The sequence below is a fragment of the Pleurodeles waltl genome, chromosome 7 (assembly GCF_031143425.1).
Source record: "Pleurodeles waltl isolate 20211129_DDA chromosome 7, aPleWal1.hap1.20221129, whole genome shotgun sequence".
NCBI lineage: Eukaryota > Metazoa > Chordata > Amphibia > Caudata > Salamandridae > Pleurodeles > Pleurodeles waltl.
The window spans coordinates 9566216-9579764 of NC_090446.1; the positions used below are offsets into that span (position 1 = coordinate 9566216).

A 13549-nucleotide genomic window follows, 5' to 3' on the forward strand; every position below is an offset into this window, starting at 1 on the left:
CTCTGATTGCTACAAATGGAGCAAGCAATACATTAGGCTTTGCATTGAGGTGCATGTGAGTAGATGTTTGCCACAAATACCTACAGTGATGCAATCCATTTCTCACAAGAATTTCTGCTTTTGAAACCTTCCTTTGTGCTGCATCAGATGACCTATGAAATCCACGTAAAAGGCCTAGAGCACAAGAGGAGACCAGAAAGAGAGGAACTGCTATTAAATGCCACATTATATACTTGACAGACTTTGAAGCTTTTGTTAGGTGTGCGGTCACCACAGACATTTTAGCATCAGAATGAGGGCAAAATACTTTACAAACCAGTGTAACTAAGCAAAGGGAATCCATCATGTTGCATTGTATTATGTCTCTAGTCAAACAAGACAACAAGAAGTGTACACACCCATTCATACATTAACTTGCCTTTTGCGCAGGACTGTGTTTATTTCTGTTTGATCATTAACTAAGCTGGTAAATAAATAAACTTACGAAACATAAAAATAGAAATCATACTAGAAATAAATAGAAAATTAAGTAAGCTGACTTAAAAATGGTGTTTTGACCATGCAAGGCAACCAGACTGAGGTATTGTCATGATGGTTTTGGTTGTTCTGTATAGTCATTATTGTATCATTTGAGCCTTTTTAAGTTTATTGAAAGCTAGAGCTTAAGGTAAAGAACTAAAATCCTACAATATAGAATTCTGTGTGCATGTGTTTATGCTGACAATATTGAACTGCATCTAACAGAGATACAAGTCTTGCTGTTCTAGTTGAAACTTGACCTCACACATCGAAGTTAGAGATTTTGCACCTAGTAATGTGGCTACTGTCTTTTCTGGCACCTGGTTGGAATCCACAGCAGCGGCGGTTCCTCAACGAGGGCGAGGGAGCATCATCTGCTGTGAGCTACACGTGAAAAAATTAAAATGGCAATTAAATGCTTTCATTGCCATTTTTTTTTTCCGATGTGCGCGCCGCAGTGCCCCTGAGCCAAGCGATATGCTGGCATGTCCTCTGCTGCCGAGTGGCAGCTTAGAGGACTGGAACAGTGACTGACCGGACCCTCCAAAGTGCGCATGTCAATTTGGACGGCTTTCTTGCGACGGCCAGCCTCACATGCACACTTAGAAGCTCTCCATCCTGCGCTGTCGTAGAAAGTTGGGTGGAGAGCAAGCACAGGCTTCCAGTGCATGATGGAGCGTCTAGCCAAACCCTGCTCCATCCAATCCTGGCACTTCTCTCATGCTGATTAATAGCATGAGAATAGCATCTGGATTGGTTATGTAAGATCCACAGCAGATTGCAGTTTCTGAACACAGAGGAGGATGTGAAGCAAGGGGTAAGTACCATTTATTTTAATTTTATTTATTTTTAATGTTACTTTAGTTTTATTTGGGACTTTTGGAGGGAGGAGTTGTTTAATTATGTTTTTTTGGTGGGAGGTGGTGTTTTACTTGGAGCTTTTGGAGGGAGAGGGTGTCAGTTGGCACATCTGTCTTGATGAACACCATCTTTCGTCTTGTCTACCTGGAGGTTTGTTTTAGTGATGAATGTAAATAAGAATCCCAGGTTCAGAGGATTGCTTGGAAAATAATAAAAATGTTACTAAACCTGCAAGTGTAGTGACTTGAATAATCTACTTGACCTAACTATAATGCGCTTGACCCATAATCTGGTCTCAAATGTGTGATCCTAGGCCAATTTGTTTTCATCAAGTTGCCTTTTTCTTCTTTATCAAATATGAGAGTACCTCCAAACATGAGTTCAGCAGCTCTGCTGTACAAAAACTATATTGATTAATTTAATAAACTAAACTTTGGTCCATGTATAATAAAAATCTAGCCCACATAAAGAGTACACAACACCCCACTTTCTGCTTGGTTTATCAATAGCATTGTCATTAAGGGAAGGGCAGGAATGTTTCTGAGGTCATGTTAAAAAACTTTCACTTTCAGTAGATCTGTTACTAAAGCATGATGTGGCAGTTCACTGTCATTTACAGACATCACATCTCCATTGAAATGCCACAAACTCTCCCACAGCATGCAATTTTACTGTACAAACGATAAAGTGGAAATTGGGTTTCAGCAAATAGTATGCATTTCCATATCACCCAGTTTTGTGTTCTGATTTGTTTTTAATCCTATTAAAATACTTATTTCCATCACACATTAGAATTTAGAACCACTGAAATATTTGTATAGTTCATTTACAAGCTATTTAAAACAACTGACATCCTTTGGCCTTTCATTGCACACAGCATGATTGTCAGGCAGTTCATTTTACTTTTCTTTCTCTGACTGCAAAGTTAGAAGATTTTGTAAACCCGATCTACATGATAAAATAAGGAACAATTTGTAAGAAGAACACCCAGCAAATGGAACAAGATTTAAAGTCATCTTTATTGCTCTCGCACTTTCTGAATTAAAAGAACACCTATTCTTTGTCAGCTGGAGTCTCTCACCAGAAGGGCCATTAGTGCCTAAAAATAACTCATCCTGAAACCATCTGACTCGTCATAGCGAGTGGGCGAGTAGATTTCTTTCGGCTCTGCAGCTACCAAGGGCTAGAAGGATGAAGCCGCTATGCCTTCAAATAAAATTTTAGACAGGCGTCCACAGCTTCCCTGGAGTGCTAAGTACGTTTGTTAACTGAATTTGAATGTGATAAAATGGCCCTTCTTCCCCCTTGTCCAGTTTGGCTCTGAACCTGGACTTTCTCTTCCTTTGCAGTTTATAAGTAAAGACTACGTAAAGACTACTAGTTGTTCTACACGTAGAGGAAATACATCTTCCATGGTTCAAATGTATGTGTATTTTCAGGTCATGGACCGGTCCGTCATTGATGACCACCTCTATTACAGAGCAGACAAAAAGTGATTTGTTTACATTAAATTTTGCTCTTGATACTTTGAGGATGAGAGAGTTTGCTGATCATTATCTAAATATGCCCGCCATGAACTAAACTAGGGATCTGAGAAATATCTTGACCAATCTGAATGTAAGATGTTTCTTGATCCTCCAATTTCTTGGGGGGATCCTGGTTGGCCATCTTCACAAGAAGACTGAATGGCTGTGACTTGATCTCCTACTGTCTATTTTGTGATGGAACTTTGGAAGTAGAAGGACATATTTTGTGGTGTGTCCATTATACATTTCTGGTTATTGCCTCCTTTTCGATGAACGGGTATGAGATCCGTCAACCTACCATTATTAGTCTGCAATCGGTGAAGGATGGTGAAAGGTCATAAGAAAGACCCTGTGACACTGTGATAATTGAGTGCTGTGACAATATTCTCTTCAGGGAAGAAGTCTAGAAGGATTCGATACAGGACATGGGGAGGCTTCATTACTGTGTCACTCTGAATTATCATTAATGAACATATATTTTAGACATTTTGAGATGTCAGTTCTCAACCTCCATATTTTAGAAATGAACCTAAAGGGTCTTATGTCCTTGGCTCATCAAAATGTATGTTCTATATTTTCCAGACATTCAGATAAATGCATACATGAAAATGTGATATTTTACAACTGAACATATAGCTCTTAAATTTTATTCTAATTATCATACAAAGATGCAGTAATCACTCTTCTACAAAGTAAACAAACATTTTGGCCCTCATTAAGAGTCTGGAGGTCTCCGGGCAAGACCGCCATGCAAAATGCCACCACCATACCGGCAGGTGGCGGTAGAGCGACCGCTATATTACGAGTCATAAAACACAAACCACCCAAACACAGACACAACACCAACACTGCCAAGTCAACCCACGGCGTAAGAGTGACTGATCAACTGCCGGCCCTGCCATGCCAACACCATTCTGACTGGCATATTATGAGGCAACTTCCAGCACAGCGGAACATGCACGGCAGAAAACATTGGCGGTTCACACCGCAGCGGAACAAAAAGGCACTGCGGAAAGTACCCAACACCACATTGGCCAGTTCAAATAACCCACACCTGATAACCATACACACACCACAGACACCTGACCAGGCCACCATATGACCCCCCCTCCACCCACCTACAATCCCTTGCGTCAGATCCGAGCAGCCACAGCCAAAGTCAAGAAGAAGCATACCCCAAACACACCTAACAAACATCACACAGCACACATTGCACAAATCAACGCCGCAGCCCACCAGCACACACAGCCAAACACCCCGACATCACCATACCCCGTACTGCACCCAACATGCACTACACATACCCACCCCACAACATGTCACGCCAGAAGCACCCGCGGTTCACCGACAATGAGTTGCAGGTCATTGTGGACGAGATCATCACAGAGTAGAGCCACAGCTCATGGGAGTCCAGGTTCAACAAACATCAATAGCCAAAAAGACGGGAGTTATGGCAGAGGATCATCGACAGGGTCAGCGCAGTCGGGACTCATACCCACGCATAAGGGAGGACATCAGAAAGTTGTGGAATGACCTCAGGGGGAAGGTCCGGGCCATGGCGTCCAGACAGAGGATAGCCAGTAATAAAACCAGCGGTGGGCCCCCACCTCCAGCTGACAACCCAGGAGGAGAAGGTCCTGGACATCATGTATCCCGATGGCCTGACTGACATCAACGGAGGGCTCGACACTGGTAAGTCAGCAATACCCTCCCCCCCCCCCCCCCCCCCCCCCCCAAAGCACCAACCACCCATGCCCAACATGCCTCCCCACCACTCTCCAAACCACCGCAACCCACCCCACTGACCCTGTGCCAAACACCCCACGCCCCTCCTCTGCATGCCACACCACCCCTCTCCCACCATCCTTACACACACCCGCATGCATGGAGGTCAAGCACAGTGTGGAAGTGCCACAGCTCCCACAATCCAATCTAAACCAATGACTGCAGTGCAGCAGCTGTCATTGCTATCACTGGGTAACAAGTCGAGCCACTGCATGCATCACTACAGGGACACAACAACAACAGTCACACATCTAACATTTACTGTATCCATCCACAGGTACCCCTGCCACTGACACCCTGCAGAGTATGCCGGGCTCAGACAGCCCTCCCAGGATGAAGGCCCCATTGGATGTCTGGATGAGGACGACTTGCCTGGGCCATCTGGGGCCACTGGGCAGTCCACCAACGGCACTCCCACCCTGGACACACCGGAAGAGCCCACCCATGTTGCAACAACACCACAGCCAGACCCTGAACTCCAAACCTGTGACCCAAGGACCCAACAATCAGAGGTGTGCCCCTTAGGACAGTGGCCAGGGTCAGGGGCACCCACCCCAGACAATGATGGCCCTGCTGATACTGGCAGTGGGCACACTATGCCAGGGACACAGGCACAGGGTGCCAGGGGAAGTGGGAGGGAAATCGTGACCCAAGGGTATGGACAGCCACACCAACTGACTGCCCAGGAGGGCCTCAACCAAGTCCTGGGTGTATAGCAGCACACCCAGGACACAGTGGCCCAGATCCTCGCACCGTGCAGGAGACTCAGTGGCTGTAGGGGCAATACCATCAGGAGGCCATGCAACAGTGGCAGGTTCACAATACCACCATGGCCTCCATTGTAGCGGTGCTCAAGGACCTGACCAATTTCATGCATGAGTCCACCACCCTCCAGCAGGCCCCTACAACTTTCCACATCCCATCACAGCCCTCCAAGTCAGCAGCAGCCAGTGGTATGGAGGCCCCGCCACAGGTCTCGCAGAACACCACCACTCCTACCCCTGTAGCTGAGAAACCCCCCGCAAGCGAGGATGTCCAAGTAGACATCCAGCCGGACATGATGCCCATACCAAGACCACCGCCAGGAAATTACCCTCTCCTGAACATTCTTCCTTTTGTGTGACACCAAGTCGAATGTCCACGCCCATATCACCGTCTATCTATGGCCAGCAGACTGGACCTGAACTACCTACAGCTGGCATTACCATTCTGATGACCTCCACCGCCATGAGCCCACTCATCACCCCTTGCACTTATACATCACAAATAAACGACAGCTGAGCACAGTCCATGTCTACATGTTTATTTCCCATGAGTATGTATGGAACAGCCAATACGTGTACAAGTGGCAACCTACGCCCAGTTCATTTATGGGAGGGTGACAGCATGGGGAGCAAAATGCCGGGAGGTCTATCGTTGAGCAGGCTGTGTCAGGACATATGTATCAAAGGTGGCAACAACCCAGGCAGGGAGCACAGAACAACACTACATTGTCCTGAAAGGAGACCAAGACAGGGACAACAATCCCTGTAAGAGTCACAGATGCCAACTCCACACAAATGCACTGTAGGAATAGGAATCCAGGGCAGATATGCCAGGCAGGTCCAAAACCATATGGCTAGTACCAACACACATACACAACTCATACCAGCCTAATGGTCCCACCCTCACATCGCCCAGCATCAGACCTGGTCCCACACCCACTGCCGCCTAATGTCGACTCCCAGGATGGATGCTGCACAGATGCAGCAACCCTGTGTGGCACACACAAAGCACTTGAACTGGCAACTCAGGGAACATTTCATATACACTTTGATGGCACTAGTGCACCAGCAGAACACCTGCCTGACTATAGGCCTGACCTGTATACTGTGACTATCTCAGTCATAGCCACATGTGACACTCCTCCCAAACCTACCCTAAGTCAGAGCTGCAACCAATACTGTCAGTGGTCATACACAACAGGTGGCAGCATGGACATGGCAGACAGTTGTAGAGGACATATACCACACAGTTTGCACATACCTGCATCTCAGCCGAAGGAATGTCGAATCAGCTCTGCCCTGAAGTCAGCTGCATCCTCATCATCCTGCTCTTCATCACTCCCCATCATCAGCCACTGGCACAGCTACCCCTTCCTCTGCATCCAACAATGGGATCTGACGCCTCAGGGCCAGATTGTGCAGCATGCAGTAGGCCACAATGATATGGCACACCTTCTGTGGCTTGTAGAGCAGGGCACCCCCGGAGACATGCAAACACCGGAACCTGGCCTTCTGCAGACCAAAGTATTTCTCAATGACCCCTCTGGTACAACCGTGGGCCTCATTATAGCAGTCCTCTGCAGCTGAAGATGGACGCTTCACAGGTGTCAGGAGCCAGGGCAGGTTGGGATAGCCATGTGTCACCTGTGTCCATAGAGGAAAGCGGTATGTCAAGACCTGGAGGGCAATTGGGAAGGGACTCCCAGGGTGCAGTGAGTTGAGGGGCACACATATGCAGGGGTACATACCGATGAGCCAGGCCCGGTCCCTCTGGAGTGGTGCCATCATGTGTGGGACGCTGCTGTTCCTCAGGATGTAGGAATCATGCACAGAGCCTGGGTACTTGGCCGTCACCGGGGAGATGTGCTGGTCCGCGAGACAAACCAGCTGCACATTGAATGAAAGTTCTTGCAGTTTCTGTACACCTGTTCATTCCTCCTGGGTGGCACCAGGGCAGTGTGCATGCCGTCAACGGCACCAATGACATGTGGGACGTGTGCCACAGCGTAGAATGCAGCCTTGACAGTTGGCAAAACTGCACGTCGGGTGAACCGGATATAGATGGCCATATGTTTAATCAGGGCACACAGTACATCCCTCGGGACGCTGCTGAAAATGGGCTGTGACATCCCACTTGCGAGGCCCACTGTGACCTGGAAGGATACAGAGGCAAGGTAGTGGAGGACTGACAACACCTGCCTTGTGGGATGGATGGTATTGGGATTGCGTCTGGCAGGCAACAGATCCGGCTCCAACTGGGCCACTAGTTCCATTATAGTCGCATGGTTCAGGCGATAGGTGTGGATGATGTGACGCTCTTCCAGGGTGGCAAGGTCGACTAGGGGCCTGTACACCTCATCCTCAGCCGTGCAATGTACCTGGGGGCGGGGGGAGGTGATAACATGTTGTGCAGCATATACGTATGACGCAGTAAATTTCACACACATCACACATCCTAAATGTGAAATGGTTTCCGCCTGTCTTCATGCATGGGACAGGTGGAAGTGAGATCATCCTGCCGGCGTAACACTTCCTGGCGGTAGGCAGTCACGACCGCCGGGCTACACACCATTGGCTCATACAGTTGCCAGTGGGAGCCAGGAGCCAATGGTGATTAGCGGTGACGGTGATGTCCGCGGTAGCCGTGACCACCATTTCATGTGCTCATGCTCACTTGACTTCTGAACCTTGTGCAGTGAAGACCTCCACTGCTTGTGCTGCTGTGTACTGACTCTGGTAGCCAAGATGCCGCGTCCTGCAGGAGACAGGGCCCCAGCGTTCACTCTGGAAGAGTTGGTGCGGCTTGTGGACAGGGTCCTGCCCCTATATGGACAGTTTCATGGGGCAGCAGGTGAGCCCCTTGTCATTGTCCTGTATGTGAGATGCGCACATGGGGATGGGGGCCTTGGTAGGTGGCAGTGTGAATGGAGCTTGGCATGGGTGAGGGGCCGAGGGCTAGGTTGGCTGATGACGTGTGGGTGTGTGATGTGTGCTGTCCACTACTGTCCCAGGTATGCCATCCTACATGACTGTGTTCTTCTGTCTGTGTCACCCATGCAGGTCAGTGCCCATCAGGAGAATGGGATTTGGCGTACCATCGCCAAACAAGTGCAGACCCTGGGGGTCCACTCCTGGCAGAGCACCCACTGTAGAAAGCAGTGGGAGGACCTGAGACGCTTGGCCCAGAAGACCGCAGAGGCTCTGCTGGGGACGTCCTCCCAATGGGGAGGGGTGCCTGCCGGACCCTGACACCCCTAATGGCCCGCATAGTGGTGGTGGCCTACCCTGAGGTGGATGGGCACATGACGGCAGCACAGCAGCCACATGGGGGCTGGTACTCACTCTCACTTGTGACATGTGGTGACACGGTGGATCTGGGTGGGCACCATTGGGTAACTAGTGTGGATGCTTGGTACACTGATCTCCACTATGGGCTGTGTCCATCTGGGCAGGATTGACATCACAGGTGGGAGTAATGCCATGCAGTCAGTGGTAGCGGGCAGACTCCTCAATGAAGTACTATGTGGCTACCTACTTGCTAGATCTGCTTGCCAGCACATGGCAACTGGATCTTCAGATCTGGGGTGTCAGGGCATTGTGATTTGTCCCTGCCAACCACTGTGCCAGGGGTGTATCCATGACCTCAATCAGCTGGCTGGCACTGCATGTATGGTAGGGTGGGTGCACCAAGTGGTGACAGTGCTTCTTGACATTAGCCCAGGGGGCCTTCCAACTAGTCGTGCAGGATCCTCTTCGATGTCCAGTCTTTTGCATGGGAGTCACAACGGCCATGGTTAGGGGCAGGTACTGGACAGGTGTGGCGGGTATGACACTCCTTATGTCGAGATATGCCTCAGTTAGACCATCAGCGGTTGACAAATGCATTGTTACTCTTTCCTCATGGTGTCAACAAGTAGTAGGATGTTCAGAGGTGGGCAAAATGTGTCATGGCATGGCATCAAATGCAGATGTACTACCCTGTGTGACTGTTGTGCTGCCATTGACCAATTGCACGCTCGCTCTCTCTGTCCTCCTCTATCTTTTCGTGCATCAGCATCATCTGGCGAAGGAGAAGGGCCACCAGCGAGTGGGGAAGCTGCAGCCCATGGGACCCAGGAGGCTGACACCAGCGGAGCTGAGGGAACCAGTGGGACGGAGGGCGAGGGGACTGCCACAGGGGAGATCCGATCAACCGCTACATCTTCTGATTTCTCCTCTGATGGCGGCTCTCTCACGGTGGAAGACCCATCTGGGACCACCCCAGCACCATCCTTGTCTGCCACCCCCCATACCAGTACTGCCCTGCCTGTAGCTCCCCACCCAGTTGCCTATGCCCGCTCACCCAAGAGGGTGGGCATCTCCTCCGCCGCAGGCACCTCTGACGCTGCCCCAGTCAGCCCTGCTGCCCTCAGTGAGGAGGCTGTTGACCTCCTGAGGTCCATCTCTGTGGGGCAGACAACTATAGTAAATGCCATCCAGGGACTGGCATCCCATATGCAACAGACCAATGCGTTCCTGGAAAGCATTCACAGTGCCTTGTCTGGCCTACAGAGACTGTTTCAGGTTCTGGCCTCCTCGTCCCTTCTTCTTTCCCCCCTCCAGCTACCTGTTCCCAATCCCACACTCCCTCCCCTCACCCATCCAAGGCACACCTACTGACCAACATGCATCCAAATCAACAGACACGGTATACAACGGCAAACATAGGCACTACAGACGCCATCACCGCCATTGCACACACAACACACCCATGCAGACGTCTGCAACATTCACACCCTGCATCGACTCCCCAACCACCTCCCCCTTACAGTCGACTCTACACTCACACCTGCAGTCAGCATCATAACAGTCACTGTTCCAGCCCTCACTGCTACCATCACCACATCTTCTGACCCCGATTCATGCACCCCATACACCACTGGCGCAGACACCACAACTATCAACACACCCACATGCAGCACATCCACCCTACCTGCAGACACTACCCCAACATACACTCACCCATCCCCCTGCATCTCCTCCCCACCTCCTACCAATACATCTAAACACACGCACTCACACACCCAGGAGTCATCCAGCACACACATTTCTTCCACCCACGCACCTGCACCCGTGGCGCACCCACGTACACACCTCACAACCATACCCACTCCCTCCACTCCAAAACGTCTTTCCAGTGATCTCCCATGTGTTCACAAAAAAACGTTTTCTGCGTGAGTTTTCCCTGTTCCCCACCACTCACCCAGTCCCTATTCCTCCCCAAGCTCCCTGCTACGCTTCCTCTGACCCAGCCTTCTGCATCCCAGTTTGCCACTGCCCCTCTGCCACCTGCCACTTCCGCCCCTGTCACGTCCACTGCTCCTGCTGCCAAACCCAAGCCCACTCCTTCCACCTCCAGGGCCAAACCCATGCTTACCCCTCTTGCTAAGCCCCCACCATCCAAGGGCAAACCCAAACGGCAGCCCCTTTTTAAGCCCCTACCATCCAAGCAAGCCTAGGGACCTCCCACCTAAGGGCAGGCCTAAAGGGCCCCCTTCCAGGCCCAGACGGAAGGACCCCCTCTAAGCCCAAGGACCCACCCCCTCACCCTGAGGTGCCTGCATTCCCCATTGATGCCCCTGCCCTGTGGAGGTCTGCACTTTGGAATCAGGAGTCAAGTTGGCCGTCATCTTGTGTCCAGTGTGCTCGGGGCACTATGGTTTTTAGACTGGCCCTTGGGTCTGTATGTACATATGTTTTATCACATATTTTAAAATATATGGTTCTCATGCGGCACTACTTCGTTGGTGTTGTTATTACCTAGCTAGTTCTGGCTTTCATTCTCCATGTATGTGTGGTGGTTGTGGGTATTGGTGTGTGTGTGTTGGTACGGGTGTTTGCGTGTGTATGGGCATGACTTCCTGTGTTGTGTGTGTGTACTACCGTCATTCCCTCCAGTGTGTGCTAGGCTGGTGTACTTGCGGTTGATTTTGTGGTCGCCGTCACTGGTCTGGGAGTTTCAGGCCCAAGTAGAGGATTGGAAGGAGTTGCATTTCGCGTGCCATGCCGCCTATGGACCTGCCTGTGTTCCTGAAGGTAGGTGTTCCCTTTTCTTGTTAGTTCCCCCCAGGGTTTTTGTGGCGGTGGTTCCGCCCCGGAAATCCTAGCGGTGTGCAACCTCGTAATATGGTTGTGGGATGCTGCCTGACCGACAGGCTGGAGATAGCTGCTGCCTGGCGTGCCAGCTCTTCCGCTGGTGCGGCCCAGACGGTAACTTGCCTGTGTTCTGCAGGTACCTTTCCGGGACTTGTAATGTGGCGGGCCCAAGCCACCAACTCCACCGCAGCTGTACACTGACCACCAAGCTCGTAATTAGGGCCTTTGTCCTTTCATATCGGCCTCCTAAATATTTTGGGTGCATTTTGGCCCTTAACTGTATTTTCAGCCCACCTCAGCATAAAGGCACGGTATAATATATTTTGCCTTGTATGCCTTTTAGGGCCCCTCTATATCAGGCATTTACTTAGGCCATATAAACTGTGTTTCTGGAGCACTTATTTTCATTAAGTTCGCTTCTAGTTCATGTATTCATTTATTCATTTGAATAATGAGATATATGCTTGGGGAAAGCTTTAAGCTTTGACTTGAGTGTGGAAGGGAATTCTCATGTTATTTATTTAAGCTTACGTCATGGTCACAGGATTAATTTTTCTTTTAAATAAATGCTTCAATTGGTGTATGATGAGCAGTTCACAGCGCTCTCCAGGAGAAAGAGAGAGAGAGATTGGAACTTCGACATTCCATACAGCAGGGCAACGTGGATCCAAGTTTAGCCGCCTGAGACCACAGGAGCTGTCTGTCTCATAATGTCCTGCGCCATACAGTCATAACATAGCCTTGAGGTACAAATATGTGTGTTGACTCATTGAAACACTGATCCTCATGGCAATCCTATTGATGCTTCAGGGTTAGGCATGTAGGGAATCTTAAAAAAATAACTTACAGTCTCTGCTTACATTATCACTACAGTTTTACTAATTTCTTGATTAATTCTGTACTAAACTTGGCTTGAAATAAAGCCTTTTAAAAATAAGAGTGTGGCTTTCGTAAGCGTGGGCCCGTGAGGCAAAAGGCTATCAGGACTCGCACTAACAATAAAAAAGTATGCCTGCCACTCTCTGGGATTGTTACCTGCCCAGTCTGCATTATATCCATGAAAGTTGAGAGAGAATCTGTGGTTCATTACCTGTCGGTTCCATCTCTTCAGAATTATCAAGTTGGCTCAAACCTGTGCTTGACAAAGAGCCAAGAAGGATCTCTCTGGTCATGTTTACATAACGCCTGTGAGAAGATAATAACAGGGCGTTTAGCTATTCCCCGTCTATTGTTTAAAAAAAAAAATCCATTCTACTCTAGGTGCATGTCAAATCTAAAATGTGGGGTCTCAGGTACAGTTTCGTATAAGTTGGTGTGTAGCTCCCCCAGCACTCCCCATACTGCTTAAATGCCAAATGCAGGAAAGTCCATCTGACATTGATGACAAACCTCAGTACTTCTCCCAAACAGAAGACAGAGTCATGGAGGAGACATAAATCAATAAAAGATGTTGCCTGAGAGACTCCATGTGTAGTCCATGCTAGTAATGTATCACACGTCAATGTATTTTATCTTTAATCTTTTTAAGTGATTTATGTTCATTGTAAATGTGTTATCGTGAATGTTTCCCATTTTATGTTTCAGTATAAGAGTTGAAGTATGTAGTTTCATTATTTATTTGATGTATGTTTTAAGTTGCTTCAATCAAAATAATATATCAATAGATTAAAGCAGTGAAGTAGTAGTGAGTGATAGACAGTAACTATGATCTAAGTTTCACACACGGCAGATTGGATGAATGGTTAGATGAGATGCGTATTGGTGAATATTAACTAGGTTCTGCTGATACTTTTACTACTACAGTCTCTCTGTGTTTATTAAAGTGTACGTCTGATATAAAGTGAGCCCGAGGAGCGGTGCATGTTCCTGTATCATTGTCTCATTGCATAGTCCACTGCCCTGAGAGATCTGTGTAGTGAAAGAATGCTCACAACCCTTTGCACATGTTTTGTGTCAATG

The 13549-nt window shown here is 48.8% G+C and overlaps 1 protein-coding gene across 9 annotated transcripts in view; it reads left to right on the top strand.

The window, feature by feature from the left end:
• LOC138303538 (uncharacterized) overlaps window positions 1-13549 on the top strand; it is a 176857-nt gene that overhangs the window by 17082 nt on the left and 146226 nt on the right. The gene's annotated exons all lie outside the window — the stretch shown is intronic.